Source organism: Hypomesus nipponensis, chromosome 18, assembly GCF_054491055.1.
Source record: "Hypomesus nipponensis isolate SF chromosome 18, ASM5449105v1, whole genome shotgun sequence".
NCBI classification, from domain to species: domain Eukaryota; kingdom Metazoa; phylum Chordata; class Actinopteri; order Osmeriformes; family Osmeridae; genus Hypomesus; species Hypomesus nipponensis.
The window spans coordinates 2,979,303-3,000,170 of NC_140378.1; the positions used below are offsets into that span (position 1 = coordinate 2,979,303).

Consider the following 20,868-nt stretch of genomic DNA (forward strand, 5'->3'; position numbering starts at 1 on the left):
CAGCGCCTCAAGTGTGTGTATGAGACACGCGTGTGTCGGAGGGGTAAGTGTGTGCGTGTACGTCGTGTAAATAACCAACAGCCCTCAGGGTCAACAGGCTTGTACGGATCTGTCTGTTGGCTGGTCGTCTGTCCCTGACCCCTGACCCCGAGGCTGGGTCAAAGACACAATCAGTGAGTCAGCGATTCAAAACTGGTCAGAACATAGTCAGCAAGTGGGTTTAGGTTGGTTGAAGGCCAGTTCAATGGGCGTATGTGAAGCCCTCTGTGACATGCTTGCGTGTAAAAAGGGCTATACAATACATTTGATTTGATTTGAAGTGTCGAGGGATTGAACCAAGTAAAGTTGGCGCAAGGCTACTCCACCCTAACCCCACACACACATACACACACACACACACACACACACATACACTCCCCCTGTCAGGACTGTGAGGGGGTGAGGGGGGTGAGGGCCCCTCCGCCCCACCCTCGGGGCAGGGTAGGGTGAGCTCATGTAAACAGCCTGCATGTCCGTCTGACAAGCCTCCACCTGCCCAGGTGAGCTGGAGCCTCGATTGAGAGGGGAAAGGCCTGGCTGTGGGAGGGGTGGAGGGGTGGAGGGGTGGAGGGGTGGAGGGCTGGAGGGCTTGGGCTGGGGCTGGGGCTGGGGCTGGGGCTGGGGCTGGGGCTGGGGCTGGGGCTGGGGCTGGGGCTGGAGGGCTGGGGCTGGGGCAACCATTTCTTCATTCCTGTCAGCTGTGATCGATGAGGGCACGTGGGACCCTGTGGATTCAGAGGTCCCACACACACACACACGCTCACACGCCCACAAACACACACACACAAAGAGATGGCACGCTGGTACACTGTATTCTATCTTATAGGCTTCCGTGGTTAGTAGCTACACAACGGTGTACAAGTGTGTATGTGCGTGCGTATGTTCCAAAATAGTACTTGAGGCCATCAGGGATGTGGTTTTGAAATGGGTGTGCGTGTGTTGTGGTGTATGTGTGTGTGTATTGTGGTGTGTGTGTGCATGGAACTGGCATAGCTAGCAGATCAACTAAGCATGTGTTTTAGACATTGAGCCAGATGAACAACACTGAGCTATCCAATATTCTCTCTACCCACCCCCATCTCTATCCCTCTCTCTCCATCCCCCTGTCTGTCTCTCTCCCTCCGTCTCCCTCTGTCCTCCTCTCTATCTCTCCCTGTTAACACCCTTCCTCCTCCCTTCCTCCCCTCTCCTCTGCTATCTCTTCCTCCCCCTCTCCTTCTCATTAAGGACTGCTGTGCTAGCCCCGGGGCAGAGAGGAGATGGGGAGAGGAGAAGAGGGCAGGGAGGGGAGCGAGCGGTGAGCAGAGAGGGGGCCAGGCAGAGAGGAGAGGGGTTGAGGGAGTGTTCTTCTACATAGCTGGTCTCCAGAAAGGTCCGGAAGCTGCCAAGGCTGCCTCTAATCTGTCTCAGGCCTCAGGGCACCAGGCAGCTTTGCCATCCCGGAGCCTGCCGGCCCTATTCTTAACATCTCTGAGAGAGAGACAGAGAGACACCGACTCAGAGAGACAGAGAGAGAGAAGACAGACAGACTGAGATAGTGACAAAGAGAGACAGAGAGAGACAGAAAGAGAGACGGAGTGAGAGAGGGAATGAATAATCACTTCCAGACGCCACTCTCAGTCTCTCTTCCAGTGTTGTCGATACAGCACTGCGTGCGTGTGGATGTGAATGTCTCAGGCTGTGTGTGAGAAAATGTGTCTGTCAAACGCCGTCTGGTAAGGTGAAAAACGATGCGTGCGCGCACGTCGCCCTCCAAAAGGAAAGAAAGACCAACGGCCCCCCGCCCACACACACACACCCACACCGTAGGCAGGTGTGATGGCTTTGATTCGAGACATTGTGAGCCGCTCAATGGTTGACAGCGCGCACACACACACACACTCCGCGAGGTCATGCCCTCCAAAGAAACAGTTTCCTTTCACCTCCGTCGGGGGGGGGGGGGGGGGAGAGAGAAAGAGGAGGAGAAGAAGAAGTGAGGCGCTGGCGTGTTTGTTTGGAGCGAGGGAAACGGTGCGGAACCCCCCCGGAGAAAGGAGGACAGGAAAACAGCGTGGGCCGGAGAAAGGAGGGAGGGGAAGGGAGACGAAAAGTGACAATGGCGAGGCTGGAGGTGTGTGTGTGTGTTGGGGGGGGGGCAGACCTACCTGAGAGCAGCCGGTTGGGGTTGCAGAGCCTCTACCTATGGGAGAGAATGGGCCGGGGGGGTGGGTGGATGGGGCGGGGGGGGGTTCAGGTGCGTTGGAGAGAATGTGTTGGACTAGAATGGAGGGCAGCAGGACAGGAATGTTTGGGGGGAAAGTAACAGGAATGCTGCTGGCTGAAAGGGAAAGAGTTTTTTGGCAATGTGTTGGAACGGGAGTGAAGAAGAAGTTCAGGCCATGGGCTTCCTGACCCACGCGCGCGCGCACACGCACAGAGAAACACTCACTCCATACCTTTCCGTGACGTTGACAAGAGCCGTTTGAGGGAAACCCACCGGGCCAAATATCCACTCAGCTTCTGGAGTGGTGTGCGTCAGGGTCATGTTATGTCCAGGCTGGCTGGACCCTCTGGGAGATCCTGAGCATCAATCTTCTGTGTTTAGACTTCTGCCTGTCTTCTGGCAGACATTACACCTTCCAGCCTTGGTATGGTCTGGTCCAGACTCTACACACCTGTGTGTGTGGTCGTGTGTCTGCAGGTGGTTGCGTGTGTGGTTGTGTGTGCGTTTGGACAGGTGAGCTACATTTCTTCAACTGCCAGAGTCATTGTCGTCGCAGGTAATGGACAGGTAACGTTGAATATAAAAACTGAGTGAGCGTGTGTTAGTGTGTGTGCGTCTCCTGGTGCGTGGTCAGGCGCGTGTGGTTGTCTGAGGAGGGGTTGTGTGAGAACGTGCGAGAAGAGGAGGGCAAAGGAGGAGAGGAGGAAAGGAGTATGTGTAGTAATGTATTCCTGTTTGAGAGATAGTACTGCTGTATGAACCTTGTGTGTTAATGTACTAATTATTTATTCATATGTGCTCTGCATGTTACATGTTGCTCTAGTGGCAGACTGACCTTGAAACTACCAGACAAGGAAGAGAGAGAGGGAGAGACGGAGAAAGGGAGAGAGAGAGAGAGAGAGAGAGAGAGAGAGAGAGAGAGAGAGAGAGAGAGAGAGAGAGAGAGAGAGAGAGAGGGGTATGGATGGATTTGAGGAAAAGGGAGAGAGAGACATGAGACATTAAGAGAACTAAGATGTGGGTTTAGTGAATGAAGAGAGGAGTGGGAAGATTAGCAATGATGCGAGGGTGAAGGACAGATAGACATAATCATCTTTAAGGAACAGAGATAAAAGGAAGAGGAGTAATCACAAGCATACACAAGCAGAAGCGCACACACACACACACACACACCACACACACACTCACACACACAACTTGTATTTTCTCTCCAAGGTCTGGTCCTGACTAACTGATAGATGTCTGTCATCATGTCAATGGTCGGACCCAAGGATAGTGAACTCTTGCAATCTTGAGGTCTATTAAGCACCCACGCACACACACGCACACGCACGCACACACACACGCACACACACACACACGTGCGCAAAAACACACACTGGGAACGTATCAGTTATGCAGAAGCATAGATTATGTATGAGCGGTGGGAAACAGCAAATACACACCACAGTTTTATCTGGACTTCAGGACAGTCGACTCCACCATGACCTCTGTGTGTGTGTGTGTGTGACAGGTTCCCAGCTGAGTCACCCCGGAGGCCCCTGGTAACAGTCATATCCTGCAGTATCAGGACTGACCAGTTCCACATGACCTCCTCCAGCGCTCGCACCTCTCTCGTCCTTCTCTCCTTTCGTTCTCTCTTTCTCTCTCTGTCTGTCTGTCTGCCTCTCTCTTTCTATCTGTCATTCACTCTTTCTTTCCACAATCCTCTCTCTCTCTCTCTTTCTCTCTCTCTCACACACATACACACACACACACACACAGATGCATATGGACACAGACACACACAGTGTAAGTCACATCCCTGCTGTTGCTGTTAATATGAGGTTCAGGCAAACATCTGTTTGAGCGATGAGGGTCAGAGAGTAGCAAAGAGCAGGTTAACTGTTACAACAGAGAGACAGAGAGAGAGAGAGAGAGAGAGAGAGAGACAGAGAGAGAGAGAGAGAGAGAGAGAGAGACAGAGAGAGAGGGGGGGGGAGAAAGGAAAAAAAAGAAAAAGAAAGTCATGTTCAGGACCCCGGCTTTAACATGGTTCCCCATGAGAGACAGAACAGAGGAGAGCAGAGCTGCTTTCAAAGGTCCAGTAGCTGCTTCATGAAAGGAAAGATGAAGAGGATGAGCAAAGGGGAAAGATGGAGGAGGGATGGAGGAGGAATGGAGGAGGGATGGGGAGAGAGGGAGGAGAGATGGGGGAGAGCAGGAAGGATTGGTCTGCAGTGACACATGATCATGTGACCCTGACTCGTGACCCTAACTCCCCTTGCCAAGCCCAGGTCATGTGATACTGAAGTGTGTTTATTATTGCCTACACCTTGTTTACCACCTTGGGGGTACTGACTGCCAGACAGGGGTGGGCTCTACCCTCACATGGCCTGTGATTGGCTAGCATGGCCTGTGATTGGCTAGGTGTGTGTGTGTCTGTTTGAGAGACAGAGAGAGGTGGTGGAAGATGACTGTTCAGCTGGTACACACGCACGCACGCATACTCCGGCAGTCATTGTCCGTTCTGACAGGGTCACTACTGTCCAAGGGTTACTCTGAACTGAACCCATGGAGATCAACACTTGTGAGCTCATCCCTGATAAGACTGAATGGCGTGTGTGTGACACACACACACACACATACACACACACACACACACACACAAACGCACACACACGTGGCCAGATGTATTGTAATGAGTTACCCTGATGAGCTCATCTCTGAATGAAATGTCACCAAGTTACCAGATGACGATGACGCGTGCCGCTGTCACACACAGCCCACTGTGTGGAGCCACAAAGGATTCTGGGAAGGAGGCGGCGCTGAGGTCACATCCACAGACACGCCCACTGACCCCCTCCTTGGCTCGCACGTGGAGGCGCACCACCACCCTCGAAAGATAAAATCACAGTCCAAAGTCCTCAGTGATATTTGCTCTGTGGTGCCATAACCACTGAATGACTCGTTTATAGTGTGTTGGACCCACCTTCGCGGGCCCACGCTTTCTATCATGTCCCCCTCCTCTCCCTTCCCCTACCCTCCGCACCTGCTCCCTCCCTCCTTCTACCCACTCATCCCTCTCTATTCTTTATTTACTGACGTATTTTGAAGGTGTTTCTGCTTCATGTGGACGGAGATGGCGAGGAGCAAAAGGAAAAGCAGGGTCGAGGGAGAACACGCGGGGCACGGCCCGGGCTGGATTTGAACCCGGGTCCCTGGGGTGAGGCCTCAGCCGACGCGACACATGCTCGTCCTCTGCTCCTCCCGCCAGCCTTCCACCAGTGTCATGTCCTCCTCACCTTCTCTCCACCCGCACGTGGAGACTCAACCCCGACCTCACCTCTCCTCACGTCCTTCCCTTTGTCTGTCCATCTCTTCCTCCGTTTCTGTATCTATTCATTTTGGGGGGAAATCCCCCCCCCCCCGCCTCTTTCCCCATCAGATTGTTTCTTTCTTTCGCTCTCCCCCCCCCCCCCCAACCGCCGCCCCCCCCCCCCCCCCCCGATCTTTTTCGATCACCCTGCGTGAGCCTTTCTTGTTTTCGTTCCTCCTTTGATCAGTTCTCCTAATCTCTTCCAGAGGAAGCAGGTCTGGCTTGCTGAGATCCTGCTCTCCTGCAGCAGAAACACAGACAGACAGCGTCTCCACCTCACTCCAACCCTCCACCTCACTCCGACCCTCACCCTGACGTTCCACCTCGCCCTCCACCTCACTCTGACCCTCAACCCCTACCTCGCTCTCACCTCCCCCTCTACGCACACACACACACACCTCCCGCTCATCCCTACCTCACCGGGCCTCGTCCCATCTCAACCGTCATCCCATCAGAGCCACATGGCCACATGAAGGAACACACACAGCCAGCAGTATCCCCCTCGATCACAGGCAGCTCAATCAGCACACAGCACATGGTAGCACACACACACACACACACACACACACACACACACACATGGTAATCTTTACCAACTCTAATGAATACCATTCCTGGCTCTCCCATACATGTATGGAAGGACATCATCTGCTCCCGTTTTGGCTTTTGTGGCAACTCTGCGTGAGACCTGCCATTCACGAGTGTGTGTGAGTGTGTGTGTGTGAGTGTGTCTGACCGTGTGTGCATCTGTGTCTTTGTATGTGTGTGTGTGCATGTGCGTGTGTGTGTGTGTGTGCATGTGTGTGTCTGTTTGTGTGCATGTGTGAGTCCATGTGTGTGTTTGCTGTTGGGCTCCACCCAGTGTGCGGGGCCCACCACGGTGAATTTGCTCAAACGATTTCAGTGGTGGATTTCAACTCCAGGACCTTCCACTGACCCAGAGGAGATGTTCTCCTCTACCTCCAGAGAAGAGGCCACCACTGGTCCCCAGACATGACTAGCCGAGCTGGGCAGTAGAGGAGATGCACCTGGGGAACGCTGTCCTCGTCGACCCTGAGGCCAAGGGGCCAGACGGAGGGATGGAGGGATGGGGAATTTCCTGTTGTTTTTGGGCCTATCGTTAAATCCTGCACCTGTAAACACCCCCACCACACAAACACACACACACACACACACACCACACACACATACACCACACACACACACACTCCAAAGCAGGGTCTGCAGGTGCACGTTTATGATGTGTGAGTGCACGTGTGTTCTGTGATGTTTGTGTTTATGATGATGAGTTTGTGTGTTCACACAGTAGCGAACCTGTCTGCCTGCTCTTTAGGTTTATGGGACTGGAGGGGAGGAGGGGCGGAGGGATGGGGGGGCGGGGGGGGGAGGTGGGGGGGTGGGGGGGAGGTGGGGGGGTGGGGGGGAGGTGGGGGGGCTGGGGATTCCTCTTCTTCAACACATGCACCCCTCCCGTAACACGCCTACTCACCCCTTCAACACAGTTTCTTAGCCCTGCAGTTAAGGCTTACCCCTACTCTCTCTCTCTCTCTCTCTCTCTCTCTCTCTCTCTCTCTCTCTCTCTCTGTGTTTCTCTCTCTCTCTCTCCCTCTCTCTCTCTCTCTCTCTCTCTCTCTCTCTCTCTCACTCTCTCTCTCTCTCTCTCTCTCTCTCTCTCTCTCTCTGTGTTTCTTTCTGTCTGGCATGTGTCCTGATCCCCCCTTTAGGAGACTCTTATCCCCTCAACACACGTTCTTACTATTCCATTCATCCCTCACTCCATCTCTTCATCCCCACCATCTCCTCCATCCATCCATTCATGCGTAGCCTCCAGTTATGTAGTTCTGTGTGTAGGATATCACTTTCTCTCCACCTCTCTTTTGGGATATTCTCTTCATTTGCCCATCTGTTTGTATTCTTCCCCATGACATCCCTCTATCTTTATCCCTCCCTCCCTCCCTCCCTCCCTCCCTCCCTCCCTCCCTCCCTCCCTCCCTCCCTCCCTCCCTCCCTCCCTCCCTCCCTCCCTCCCTCCCTCCCTCCCTCCCTCCCTCCCTCCCTCCCTCCCTCCCTCCCTCCCTCCCTCCCTCCCTCCCTCCCTCCTTATCAATCTATCATTCTATACATCCTCATGCTCTGTCAGTCTCTGAAGGCCAGTGGGGATTAATAGGACATGTGTGTGTGTGTGTGTGTGTGTATATTAGCGAGAGTGAGAGATAAAATGTGTGTGGGGAGCTCAAGGACACTCATACTCTGATAAGTGAAATGACAAAACAAGACCACGGTATAGTACCCACGCCCACTCGAACCTTGAACACAGTCAGACTAGCTCTCTCTCTCTCTCTCTCTCTCTCTCTCTCTCTCTCTCTCTCTCTCTCTCTCTCTCTCTCTCTCTCTCTCTCTCTCTCTCTCTCTCTCTCTCTCTCTCTCTCTCTCTCTCTCTCTCTCTCTCTCTCTCTCTCTCTCACACACACACACACACACTCCTATTGTTTCCCACGGCTGTCTGAGCGTATTTGGTCTGGGAGCAGCCAGGCTTATCTCTACTGTGTCACACGAGGTGTGTGTGTGTGTGTGTTTGTGTGTTTGAGTTGGCATGTGTGTGTGTGTGTGTGGTACTGCCAACCGGGAGGACAGGTCAGGGAGGGACTTTGGGACACAGTCACACACACACACACACACACACACACAGCTACAGCCAATTTACAGCACTGGGCTTCTGTCACTGTAGGAAGTGATTGATGCAAGGGAAGGAGAGGGAGAGGAGAGGGAGTGAGAAGAACAAGTCCTAGGACAGAAGGAGAAGAAGGAGGAAGTAGAGCAGGATATCAGGATCCTCAGTCTGGCTGTGGAGTTTGCATTCCTACCATAGAACCCTGGAACATCCACTGTGGAGGGAAACGAAAGGGGGGAGAGAAGGGGAGAGAAGGAGGTAGGGAGGGAGAGAGAGATGCAGGGTGAGAGAAGAAATATGAGGTGGGGAAAGAGAGAGAGCGAGAGAGAGAGAGAGAGAGAGAGAGAGAGAGAGAGAGAGAGAGAGAGAGAGAGAGAGAGAGAGAGAGAGAGCGAGAGAGCGAGAGAGAGAGAGAGAGAGAGAGAGAGAGAGAGAGAGAGAGAGAGAGAGAGAGAGAGAGAGAGAGAGAGAGAGCGAGAGAGCGAGAGAGAGAGAGAGAGAGAGAGAGAGAGAGAGAGAGAGGGAGAGAGGGAGAGAGGGAGAGAGAGTTGTTGGACTTCAATTCATGACTTCGATGTCATAAAGTCAAGGCTTTCCCAGTCATCTGGATTTCCATTGTATGACCGAGGGCTAGGCATTTGGATGCTGATGAAGTTAGCAAACACGCATGCACACACTCACACACACACACAGACACACACACTCACGGCTGATGGCAGGATGGAAGGAAAAGAGCTGACACACTAGTAGTGCTTCGGTCCCTCTGTCTGACAACTGGACTGACCTTAAGCCTGTCACAGTGTGTATGTGAGAGGGAGAGAGAGAGAGAGAGAGAGAGAGAGAGAGAGAGAGAGAGAGAGAGAGAGAGAGAGAGAAAGAGAGAGAGACTCACCATGTATAAATCATTCATACGGTGTACAGTATGCATCTTAGGTGTCGGCATCCAACCCTTCCCCATATGGAGAGAGGGAGGGAGAGGGGGATGGGGAGGAAGGATGGATGGAGGGAGGAGAGGGGTGGGTCTTTTTGAAGTGTAAAGCACACGCCTTGTCCCGACGTTAAATATTTATACCTAAAAAATAAAAGACAGAACCTTCCCGGGTCTGAGGAGAGGAGAGGGGAGCTGAGGAGAAGAGAGCAGAGGAGAGGAGAGGGGGGAGGAGGAGAGGGGTAAGGAGGAGGAGAGGAGAGGAGTGGGGGGAGGAGGAGAGGAGGAGAGGGGAGAGGAAAGGAGAGGGAAGGAGAGAAGGGGAGAGGGGAGGGTATGGCTTGCCTGGACAGTTGGAAAGCCATAGGAGAGTTGGACCAGGGTGGAAAGTGAACACAGGCCTGTTAGCATAGCATGAGCATGTGTGTGTGCCTGTGTGTGCGTGTGTGTGTGCCTGTGTGTGTGCCTGTGTGTGTGCGTGTGTGTGTGCCTGTGCGTGTGTGACCGAAAGATCTAAAGAGTCAGGTTGAGGGGAGGTCAAAGAAAAGATTGAGAGGGCACCGCTAAAGAAACACAGAGAGAGGTGGAGAGGTGGAGAGAGAGAGAGACAGAGGGAAAGACAGAGAGAGAGAGAGAGAGAGAGAGAGAGAGAGAGAGAGAGAGAGAGAGAGAGAGAGAGAGAGAGAGAGAGAGAGAGAGAGAGAGAGAGAGAGAGAGAGAGAGAGAGAGAGAGAGAGAGAGAGAATGCACTGAGATTTATGGAAGGAGAAGTGTCAGACTTCAGGGTTGACAATGGTTATCAGGGGCCAGGGTCTGGGGGCCACTGCAGAGGCCCTGAACACACGGGGAGGGAGGACAGAGAGAGATCCTGTCAGGAGGGGCGCCGAGGGAGGCTGGGGGAGAAGGAGAACTAGACAGGAGGAAGGAGAGAGAGAAGGAGGGAGGGATGGAGGGAGGGACAACGGTGTAGTAGGGAACAAGTGGAGGGGGGAAAAGATGGATGGAGAAAAAGGACAGGGAGAAGGAGGAAAGGCGGGAGGAAAGAGGAAAGGGACGGGCAGAGAAAGAAAGGGAGAGAGAGCGGGTGTTAGGCAGAAAGGTTGGCTGCCACAAGGAAGTACTGAGGGTCTGTATCACCACCACTCAGGGTAGGTGTGTTTGTAAGGTCTCTGTGTGTGTGTGTGTGTTTCTATGTTAATGTCTGCATGCATGTGTATACCTGTTTGTGTGTTTGTACGCGTGCGTGCGTGCATGTGTGTACTTTTGTGCGCGTGTGTCTGCATGTGTGTGTGCACGCATGTCTGCACCTGTATCTGTGTGTTTGTGGGCCGCAGCCCTGCTGTGGTTGTTGTGTTGTTCAACAATGACACGACGTTTTCCCTCGCAGGCGGTCGACTGGCTGTGAGATCAGGGTACGCATCTGATGCTTCAGCTACCTTGAGGTAAAAATGCTAAACGTGAATTCTGCTCTTTAGGACTCTATTCTATTTGATTCTATTCTGGTGGTCTGGGTTGTCAGCCAAGAAGAGCTTGAGTCTCCAGTTGTGTGTATGTGCTTGTGCACATGTGTGAGCCCGTGTGCATGACTGACTGTGTGTGTGTGTCTGTGATAGTGGAGCTGCTAACTGGCCGTTGTGATTGGTTGCCTCCACACTCTCTAGAGAAGGCCGTCTGAATGGTGCCGACCAGACGCCAGCCAGACGGCAGAGTGCGCCTAAGTCACATCAGCAGGTGTGTGTGTGAGAGTGTGTGTGTGAGAGTGTGTGTGTGAGAGTGTGTGTGTCTACCAGCCAGTGTTGATAGCTGCTGATGCTGTGCCACACCCCTGTGTCTGAAGGGAGATTGCAAAACGGAAAATGATCTTAGTAACCTTGTTTGTATGTGTGTGTGTGCATGTGTGTGTGTCTGTTTCTGTGTGTGTGTCGTATGTTTCTTGTGCTCATGGGTGTGACAATAAGAGTGAATCATTAAGCCCTTGATGAGGAAGCAAAGACAGACTCAGACTAATCCAGATCTTCAGCTCCTAACCAGACCAGACTAACCTAGACCTCCTAACTAGACCAGACAAACCTAAACTTTTGCCACTTAGATGTTTCTGAACTAGAAATAGACTCTACCTCAGAAGTGGGTCAAATACAATTCTACGCAAAATAAATCACTTCTTACTGAACCTCTTTGTCATGAATATTGTTTGTTGTTCTAGCACACCCCAGTAGAGTGGTGAGCCTCAGACACTGGAATCGGTGGAACCAGGATCCTAAACCAGGTCAGTTTTCAGAACCCAGAGTAGAACCTCTCTGGGTCACCAAGAACCAGCCAGGACACACTGACACACACAGTGAGACAAGAAAGAGAGAGCGAGAGAGAAGGAAAGAGGAGAGGGAGAGAGAGAGAGAGAGAGAGAGAGAGAGAGAGAGAGAGAGAGAGAGAGAGAGAGAGGAGAATGAGAGGGAGTGTCTCTACTTCTGGACTGTTGCGGGGAGGGAGTGGTTTTATGACAAGGAAGAGGAGGGTGTGTGAGTTAAACAGACACAGAGAGAAAGAGAGAGAGAGAGAGAGAGAGCGAGAGAGAGAGCAAGAGAGCGAGAGAGAGAGAGAGAGAGAGAGAGAGAGAGAGAGAGAGAGAGAGCGAGAGAGAGAGAGAGAGAGACAGAGAGAGAGAGAGAGAGAGAGAGAGAGAGAGAGAGAGAGAGAAGGAAAGAGAGCACTCCATTGAGTTCTGACTGAAAGAATAGCAGTCAGAGAGCGAACCACAAGGCAAAGAAGGCAAAGAAAAGAAACGGAGAAAGAGGGGAAAAAGAAAGAGCTGGCTGAAAAGCTGCCTCTATGCTCTGTCCCTCCCCCTTACAGTCTTACCCTCCTCCCCTGCCCTGAGAAACCAGCCCGGACAGAGAGAGAGAGAGAGAGAGAGAGAGAGAGAGAGAGAGAGAGAGAGAGAGAGAGAGAGAGAGAGAGAGAGAGAGAGAGACAGAGATAGAGAGAGAGAGAAAGAGGGAAAGAGAGAGAGAGGGTGTGTCAGAGTGGAAGGAGAGTACTGAAAGAGAGTGGACCCTTGCTCTTCTAGCGCAGGACTCTGGAATTCGGGACCTTTGGAGTAACACACACTTTCTCAGGCGCACGCACGCACGCGCACATACACACGCACACATACACCCCTGCTGCAGGTTTTGTGGTGACATAGATGTTCTTCTGTTCGTGAGACACCCGGACTCCAGAATTAAGAGAGAGAGAGAGAGAGACAGAGCGCGAAAGAGGGAAGGAGACAAGCTTTTTCTTCACTGTGGACATTACAGTCGTGTCATGGCACCTGTCACTGTGGTGCTGACTCGGAGCTAGGTACCGGGACACCTGAAGCAGCGCTGACATTCCAGGGTACAAAGGTAGGACACATTGACATCCTTTATACTGCTGTCCTGGCTGCCTGTGAACACACATGGGATGTTATCTCAAGAGTCGTTAGAAAGAAGAGTGTGGGTGTGCTCTGGTGACAAAGAGTGTATGTTTTGGAGAGCGGAGGGGCTGGCGTGTTTTAGTGTGCGATACGATGAGGACTCGCTGTTGTCCGCTCCAAGCTGAGATTTGTCAGTTGATGTTGGAAAGACTGGCTCACGCTTTCGTTTCCAGTTGAAATCCAGAAGAAAAGGCTGTAAACTCCACCAACTGTTTGAACTTGGAATTTGGGCTGAAACTTTATGTAGTTTAGTCACATTTTTTAATGCTTCATTGAGACTTAAATTGTCTAGTGGATATTGGCATTATATAATTGTGTCGTTTGTTGTTCTAATGAGATTGCAATGTTCCGGTGCTATTTGAAAAAGATTATAAGCCTGTGTTTAACATGTTCAGTTTTAAGTTTGAGCTGTTTATTATTATTTATATGATTTTTCATGTTCTGATAGTATTACATAACGTTCTGTTGGGATTCACAATGTTCAGTTAGGGTCTGTAATGTAAGTTTGGGCTTGAAATGTTTGGCTGGGCTTGAGTTGAGGTTTGATTCAGTGTGCGTTCTGTAGAGTTCTCCAGACCAGAGCTATAGGTCTTCCTCCTATTCGGAGGGATCACTTCTATCAACAAAAGATGAAAATCTGTCTTTACACCTGGGTTCTTGTAACCCCCCTTTCTCCATCCCTTCTTACCCTTCATCCCTCCATCCCTGCTCCCGCCACAATCTGTCTCTTCTGTTCTTTAATCTCATTTAGTTCTGCTGTTTCTCTGCCTTTCTGCAGGATTTTGTCAAGCACCCCGCTTAATGACAGCAGCTTATCCCTTCCTCTTTCTCCCTCTGCCTTTTCTCCCTCCCAAACTCTCTCCCTCTCTCCCTCTCTCCCTCTCTCTATCTGTCTTTTTCTCAGTCCCCTCTCTCTATCTCTCTCTTTCTCTCTCTTGACCCCCTGCCCTCTCTCTCTCTCTCTCTCTCTCTCTCTCTCTCTCTCTCTCTCTCTCTCTCACACACACACACACACTTTCTCCCATTCCCTAAGTGGTTTAGAGAACATTAGGATCGCAGTCACTCCATGGGTTGAAAGCAGCTGGGTCCATGCCGTGTGTGCGTCTGTGTGTGTCTTGGCCCCTGGATGCCTGGTTCTGAGGTGCTGGAGGGGACCCTGCCAGGGGCCAGCCCTCCTGGGTCAGCTCTCTCTCTCTCTCTGGGTCTCTGTCTCCCTCTGGCTAGCTCAACTGGATCTGCTCGGTCACTCGCGTCTTATTTTCTCTTTGTCTTTCCATCCTATCTGTCTTTGTTTTTCCCCGTCTGTTTCTTCTCTCTCTCTCGATTGCCGTTCTCTCTTTCTTTCCGCTCCTCTCTTTCCCATTCCCCCCCTCTCTCTGTCTCTCTTTCTTTCTCTCTGTCTCTCTCTCTCTCTCTCACTCTTTTGACCTCTTCTCTCTCTCCCTCTCCCTCTCTCCCTCCTCCTTGGTTGTGGTGCTGTGTGAGAGCGGGCCAGGGGAAGCCGGGACTCAGGCGGTGTGGTGAGACTCTGTGTCTGTGTGCTCTGGCCTGGCCAGGAATGTCAGAGAGAGAGAGAGACAGAGAGACAGAGAGAAAGAGAGAGAGAGAGAGAGAGAGAGAGAGAGAGAGAGAGAGAGAGAGAGAGAGAGAGAGAGACATAGAGAGAGACATAGAGAGAGACATAGAGAGAGACATAGAGAGAGACATAGAGAGAGTGTCAGAGAGAGAGAAAGAGAGAGAAAGAGGAAGAAAACAATACCCATAAAGAGAGCGATAAAGAATGGACTGAACGGGATAGAAAGAAAGAGCTATCCAAGCAATGTTAGTTTTCTTTGTTTGAAATATTTAATGAGCACTGCTCTTTTGAAATATTGACTTTTCACTCTTGCTGGAGGGGAAGAGCGATGGGAGAAGCTGTTCTCTCATTCACATAAAGAGCAAAAGGGTGTCAGCATAAACATTTAATCTGATTGTTATTTTTATATTCAATCCAGTTGAATCAATACAACAACACAGACACTTGATGTTGCATGTTTAAAAATGTGACCCTGTGTGTTAAGTGTGTGTCTACACATGCCTGTGTGTGTCTCCCGTGTGTGTGTGTGTGTGTGTAAGTGCAGCTGCCTCAGTACTAAGCCATCTGGAGTTGCTGTCTGAAGTAGATTTATAGTGTCACTGTCGACTACAGAGCAGGGCTAAATCAAATTACCATTTACATAAGACTGATTTACTGCTGTCAGAATCATATGGAATCCATGCTGTCCTGTTCTCCATCTGAACACAAAGAAAAAATGGTGCTGTGTTCTGCTGTTTCTGTCGGATGTCTAATGTATGTGACAAGGAGCACCGCAGCACTCTCCTCTCCTGTCTTCTCCTCTTCTCCTCTCTCCTCTCTCCTTTCCTCTCCTTTCCTCTCCTCCTCTCTCCTCTCCTTTCCTCCTATCTCCTCTCCTTTCCTCCTCTCTCCTCTCCTGTCCTCCCCTCTTAATGTGCAGACCTGTCCATCACTGAAGCAAAGCCAACTGCCTCTGCCAAGATCACCCTGTAATTACAGTGTGTGTGTGTGTGTGTGTGTGTGTGTGTGTGATGGGGCTTCAGCAGCAGGCACCATCACCTTGAGCAGAGAGTGTAAAGCAGGGGTGAAGGGGAGGAGAATTAGATGGCTTTACAGAGAAAGATGAGAAAATAACGAGATACACCCCCCTTCTCACACCCACACACACCTCTCTCTCTCTCTCTCCATATCTCTCTCTCTCTCTCTCTCTCTCTCACACACACACACACACACACACACACACACACACACACACACACACACACACACACACACACACACACACACACACACACACACACACATACCCCTCTCACACACATACCCCTCTCACACACCTACACCCCCCCCCTCTCTCTCTCTCTCTCTTTTCTCTCTCTCTCTCTCTCTCACACACACACACACACACCCCTATTCCCTGGAAGCCCCCCATGGCTGAGGGAGCCTGGCTCAGGGGGCTTAGTGAGGGGATTTGGATGTTCTCCTGAGTGTGTGTGTGTGTGTTTGTGTGTGTGTGTTTGTTTGTGTGTGTGTGTGTCGTCCTGATAATGAGATGGGCCTGGTGACATGCTAGTGAACGCGTGCAGTAAAGCAGCTCCTCTACCTGTCACTCTATTCACCTGTCACACTCTGCTGCCACCCGTACCGATTATACACACACACACACACACACACACAAACTTTCACACTGGCACATGCACACATAAACATATGCACTAAACACTCTCTCACACACACACACACACACACTCACTCACACACACACAGACACACACGCTCCTGCACGTCTGGTATCTCAGTCAGTCCTCACATGCAGGGAGGAACGTTTCCTCCCTAAACACACAGCTCCTCCAGGACGAGCACACACACCCAGGACTCAGCTCCAGTCACATCCAGACTCTCCAGTCAATGGATATGAACAGGCCTTAAGCAGCCTCATGAATACACCCACATGCTGGACCCCTCTCTCAGGATGAAATGGTTCGAGCCAAATTCAAAACTATGGGCAAACACATACTTTCAGTATGGTTGCGACAGCTCCCGGGCCTCCACCCCTCTTCCCTCGTCTTCCTTCTCCTGACCCTCCCTCCGCCCCCACCACCACCTGTCCCCTCGCTCCACTGCTGTTTTCCAGATGCTGCCTATCCGCCAACCTTCCCCTCTGTCTCTCGCTCTCTCTCTCTCTCTTTCTCTCTCTCTCTCGCTCTCTCTCTCTCTCTCTCTCTCTCTCTCTCTCTCTCTCTCTCTCTCTCCCATTCCTCTCTCTCTTTCTCTTAATATCTCTGTTCATCTCCACATTACTCTTGCGTCCCCTCTCCTTCCACCCCCCCCCCCCTCCCTCCTCCCTCCTTTTCTCCCTCTCCGTGCCCTTTCATCCCCAGTTCCTGGGTGTGTTGAGCTGTGAGGCTGGTGCCAGTCCTGAGAAAGCCCTGGCTTGGTTGGGGATGGCAGGAGACCCTGTCTGAACCCCTCCACGGCCCTCCCTCCTCCCCCAGTCCCTTTCTCACCCCCCACCCTCCACATGGGCCCAAGCTCTCACCCCCCCAGCCTCAACCTTGCCCCCCCCCCTCTCCCAGCCTGATAATTGAGCCTGTCTCATGGGGGGGGGGGATGTGTGTGTGTGGGTGGGGGGGCGAGAGAGCTTGGGCCCATGTGGATCATGCCACATTTTTAATTTGGTTTTTCCTCCTGATAAAGCCGCTGCCCTCCCCTCCTCCCCTCCTCCCCTCCTCCCCTCCTCTTCTCCCCTCCTTCGTCCCCCCATCTCAGTCTCACTCCTTCGTTGTTCCGCTCTTTCATTCAATTGCAAACATGCAAGCGCACACAAACACCAGTCCACGCACACTCGCACAGACTGTCTGAAGGTGAACGCCACGGTTGGGAAAAGCATTGTGGAAAACACATTAGGATGTGTGTGTGTGTGTGTTTATTTCTGGAGGGGTATATTTTAATGCTGAAAGCAGCTAATGAGACGTTCTCCGAATCCAACTAGAATGTGATCACACACTAACTGGAAGAGCAGGAGTGTGCTCTAGGAACCGGAGCGTACCAAATCATGCAGGTCTCCAGGTAGAACGCTGACGCAAAGAGCCCACTCACAGGAGAAACCCACAGGAGAGACCTGCAGGAGAGACCACATGAGGGTTGACCAAAGGGCGGGGCACACAGCCCACTGTGACAATACAGCAACCTGCTTCACTGTGTGCTGGTGATAGAGCAGATCAATACACACAGAGGAGAGAGAGAGCATGTGTCTGTAGAACCAGTGTGTGTGTGTGCGCACCACCGAGTTGCGTGTGCGTGTGAGAGTGTGGATGTGTACGTCTCAGTGGAAGTACGTGTTTGTGTGAGAGAGAGGGGGAGAGAGAGAGGGAGAAAGAGAAAGAAGGAGAGAGAGAAAGAAAGAAAGAAAGAGAGGGAGAAAGAGAAAAAGAGAGAAGGAGAGACAGAGTGTGGATGTGCATGTCTAAGTGGAAGTTTGTGTATGTGTGTGTGTGCCCCTCAGGGCAGGAAGCATGGCAGGTATGTAACAGCAGGGTGTTTGCTGATTGACAGATAAGGTTCTAGGGTGGGAACACAATGTGTGTGTGTGTGTGTTGGGGGTTTCACAGATGTTTTACAGTAAATTGACTGTTTGGCTTTTCTTGGTGAGACACACAGTTAACTACAGTGTGTGTGTGTGTGTCAAGGAAGACAGCCTTTTAAACAGTCAGTCCCAAGCTGATTAAAAGTTTAAGGAATATGTGCACCTTTGTGTGTGTGTGTGTGTGTATTTCTGTGTGTGTGTGAGAGAGAGAGACAGCTGGTGGGGTGGACTGTTTGTGTGTGTGGAATGCAAGCACTGATGTCCATAGAGGGGAGAATGAGAGGAAGGAGGATGAGAGGAAGGGAGGGGAGAGGAGGAGAGGAGAGGAGAGGAGAGGAGAGGAGAGGAGGAGAGGGAATAGGAGGAGAGGAGAGGAGGAGAGGAAGAGAGGAAGGGAGGGAGGGGACGAGGAGGAGAGGAGAGGAGAGGAGGAGAGGGAATAGGAGGAGAGGAGAGGAGGAGAGGAGGAGAGGAAGGGAGGGAGGGGACGAGGAGGAGAGGAGAGGAGGAGAAGGAATAGGAGGAGAGGAGAGGAGGAGAGGAGGAGAGGAAGGGAGGTAGGAGAAAGAAGGTGCCCCGCAGACAGTGAGAAATTGCCCAGTGATGCGTTGCAGCAGGCCATCGAGGTGTGTGTGAGTGTGTGCGTAAGAGGGGTCACTGTGTGTCTCAGGTCATCCTGTCTCCTTCCCTGAGGTAATGAAGATAGACAGCCCCTGATGGGCTGATAACGATGGAAGGCGGGAGAGACAGAGGGAGGGAAAGAGGGAGGTGGAGGTGGAGGTAGGTGACCTACAAATGTATCAATCTGGCAGCGGGGGGGGTCAAGTAAACACCAACCCCCCCCTCCCCTCTCCCTGCGCAGGAAAGGGGATGACCATCAACACGGGGGACAAGGGAAGCGTAGCTGGGACAGGTATGGACATGCAGAGCGATCGCTCCACACACACCTGCCTGGACACCCACACTGTATCTTACTCCCCCAAGTGTCACAATATTAGCATATCCAGGCTACAGCTACAGTAAGTAAGATCCGGTCAAACTTAAACCTGCCCACATGACACACACGACAACACAAGAGAGAGAGAATCTGCTGCCGTCGCCAACGAGCGCAAACATGCGCACTCACAAGCACCTACTTTCAAGTGGGAAAACCCACAAACAAGCACACACACCCACTTGCTATCAGCTGTCAGTCACACACACCTAGAGGGTTAACCTGGGGTTCATGTGATCAACCTGAGTGCTCGGTGCTAAAAGTCTCACACATATTTACACTGACACACAGACGTAAATCCTTATCTAGGAGATGAGGGTTGGGAAGAAAGGGAAGGGGAGTTGAGGAGTAGAAGGCATAAGGAAGGGAAGATAAGTAAAGAGGATAATAGAAATATAGCAGAGGAAAGCAGGGGAGAGGGGAGAAGAGGGGAGTGGAGGGGAGGGGAGGGGAGGGGAGGAGAGGAGAGGAGAGGAGAGGAGAGGAGAGGGGAGGGGATGGGAGGAGAGGAGAGGAGAGGAGAGGAGAGGAGAGGGGAGGGGAGGGGAGGGGAGGGGAGGGGAGGGGAGGGGAGGGGAGGGGAGGGGAGGAGATGAGATGAGAGGAGAGGAGAGGATAGGGGAAGGGAGGAAAGGAGAGGAGAGGAGAGAATAGGGGAGGGGAGCAGAGAGGAGGGGAGCAGAGAGAAGGAGAGAGGAGAGAGGAGAGAGGAGAGAGGAGAGAGGAGAGAGGAGAGAGGAGAGAGGAGAGGTATGGGAGAGGAGAAGAGAGGGCATGCTTGACTCCAGTCCTCTCCTGACATCTAAAAGTCATTAAGTGTTGTGGTAATGCTGCCATGCCGTCAGAGCACATTAGCTAATGCACGTCAGAACGTCCCAGGATGTGTGTGTCATGTGTCTGTGTGTGTGTGTGTGGTACATAGTCTGTGTGCGTGTGAGCCTCCACGGAGCTGGGTTCTCAGTTCTGAATGTTCTTCAGCAGACAGGTTCTAAATAATAGAAAGTTACTGAGAACCCTACCTTCCTCCTCCAGTGAGACACAGAACACACACTCTTTTCTAGTGTACTTATATACTTGGGGTCAGATGGCTGAGCGGTTAGGGAATCGGGCTATTCGATTTCCTGCCGTGCCAAATGACGTTGTGTTCTTGGGAAAGGCACTTCACCCTACTTGCCTCGGGGGAATGTCCCTGTACTTACTGTAAGTCGCTCTGGATAAGAGCGTCTGCTAAATGTAAATGTAAATGTACTTGTGTACTTGGATACTTGTGTACTGGTGCACTTGTGTACAAACCTGCTTACCTTCCCTCTTGTACCAGGTAGCCATGATAAAGATTCCTACCCATAGAATCATGAACAAGCTGTTGGAGCTTCACTTCTGGCAAACTGCCCATAACACTCTCTCCTCGGAGGTGTGTGCGTGTGTGTGTGTGTGAGAGAGAGAGAGAGAGAGAGAGAGAGAGAGAGAGAGAGAGAGAGAGAGAGAGAGAGAGAGAGAGAGAGAGAGAGAGAGAGTGTGTGACGGGGAGAGAGACAGGCTGGATAATGATGCTATCTGATTGGGGGGCTCAGGTGCTGACCTGACGCCTGCTTGTCTGTGCCGTTCAATATGTTGGCTGTGTGTGTGTGTGTGTGTGTGTGTGTGGGCGCGTGTGTGTGTATGTGGTGAGAGTGTGTGCTATAATGTTTCTTGACAGCAAGACAGCAATATGTGTCTTCACGTGTATAAAAGTGTCAGTGACCCTGACAGAACTATAGAGTCTCTATGTACATGCAGACTTAATACAGCTGCTCTGTGGTCCCCTGTAACACTATACTTTACACACACACACACACACACACACACACACACACACACACACAGATTGGGGCCCAGCCCTGGGGCAGTATTGGGGGAGGCAGATGTGTTAAGGAGGGTGGGTCAGGGTCAACAGAAGGATGTTGAGTCTTCTCTCGTCATTAGAACTGTACCTGCTGTTCAGGTGGATGGAGGAAACTGACCATGGTCCCATAGGGACAATTAGGGACAGTCAGTGAATACCCTGTTAGCCATCCTGCCTTTCATCTATCCATCCATCCATTCA

General features: G+C 51.7%; 1 protein-coding gene across 1 annotated transcript in view; it reads left to right on the plus strand.

The window, feature by feature from the left end:
• The first annotated feature begins 12,076 nt into the window (after positions 1-12,076).
• The window catches only part of sema3b (sema domain, immunoglobulin domain (Ig), short basic domain, secreted, (semaphorin) 3B), a 39,717-nt gene continuing 30,925 nt past the window's right edge, over positions 12,077-20,868 (plus strand). The window contains exon 1 of the mRNA XM_084679858.1: positions 12,077-12,579. The gene's annotated coding sequence lies outside the window, so the exon portion shown is untranslated. The remainder of the gene's footprint in view (positions 12,580-20,868) is intronic.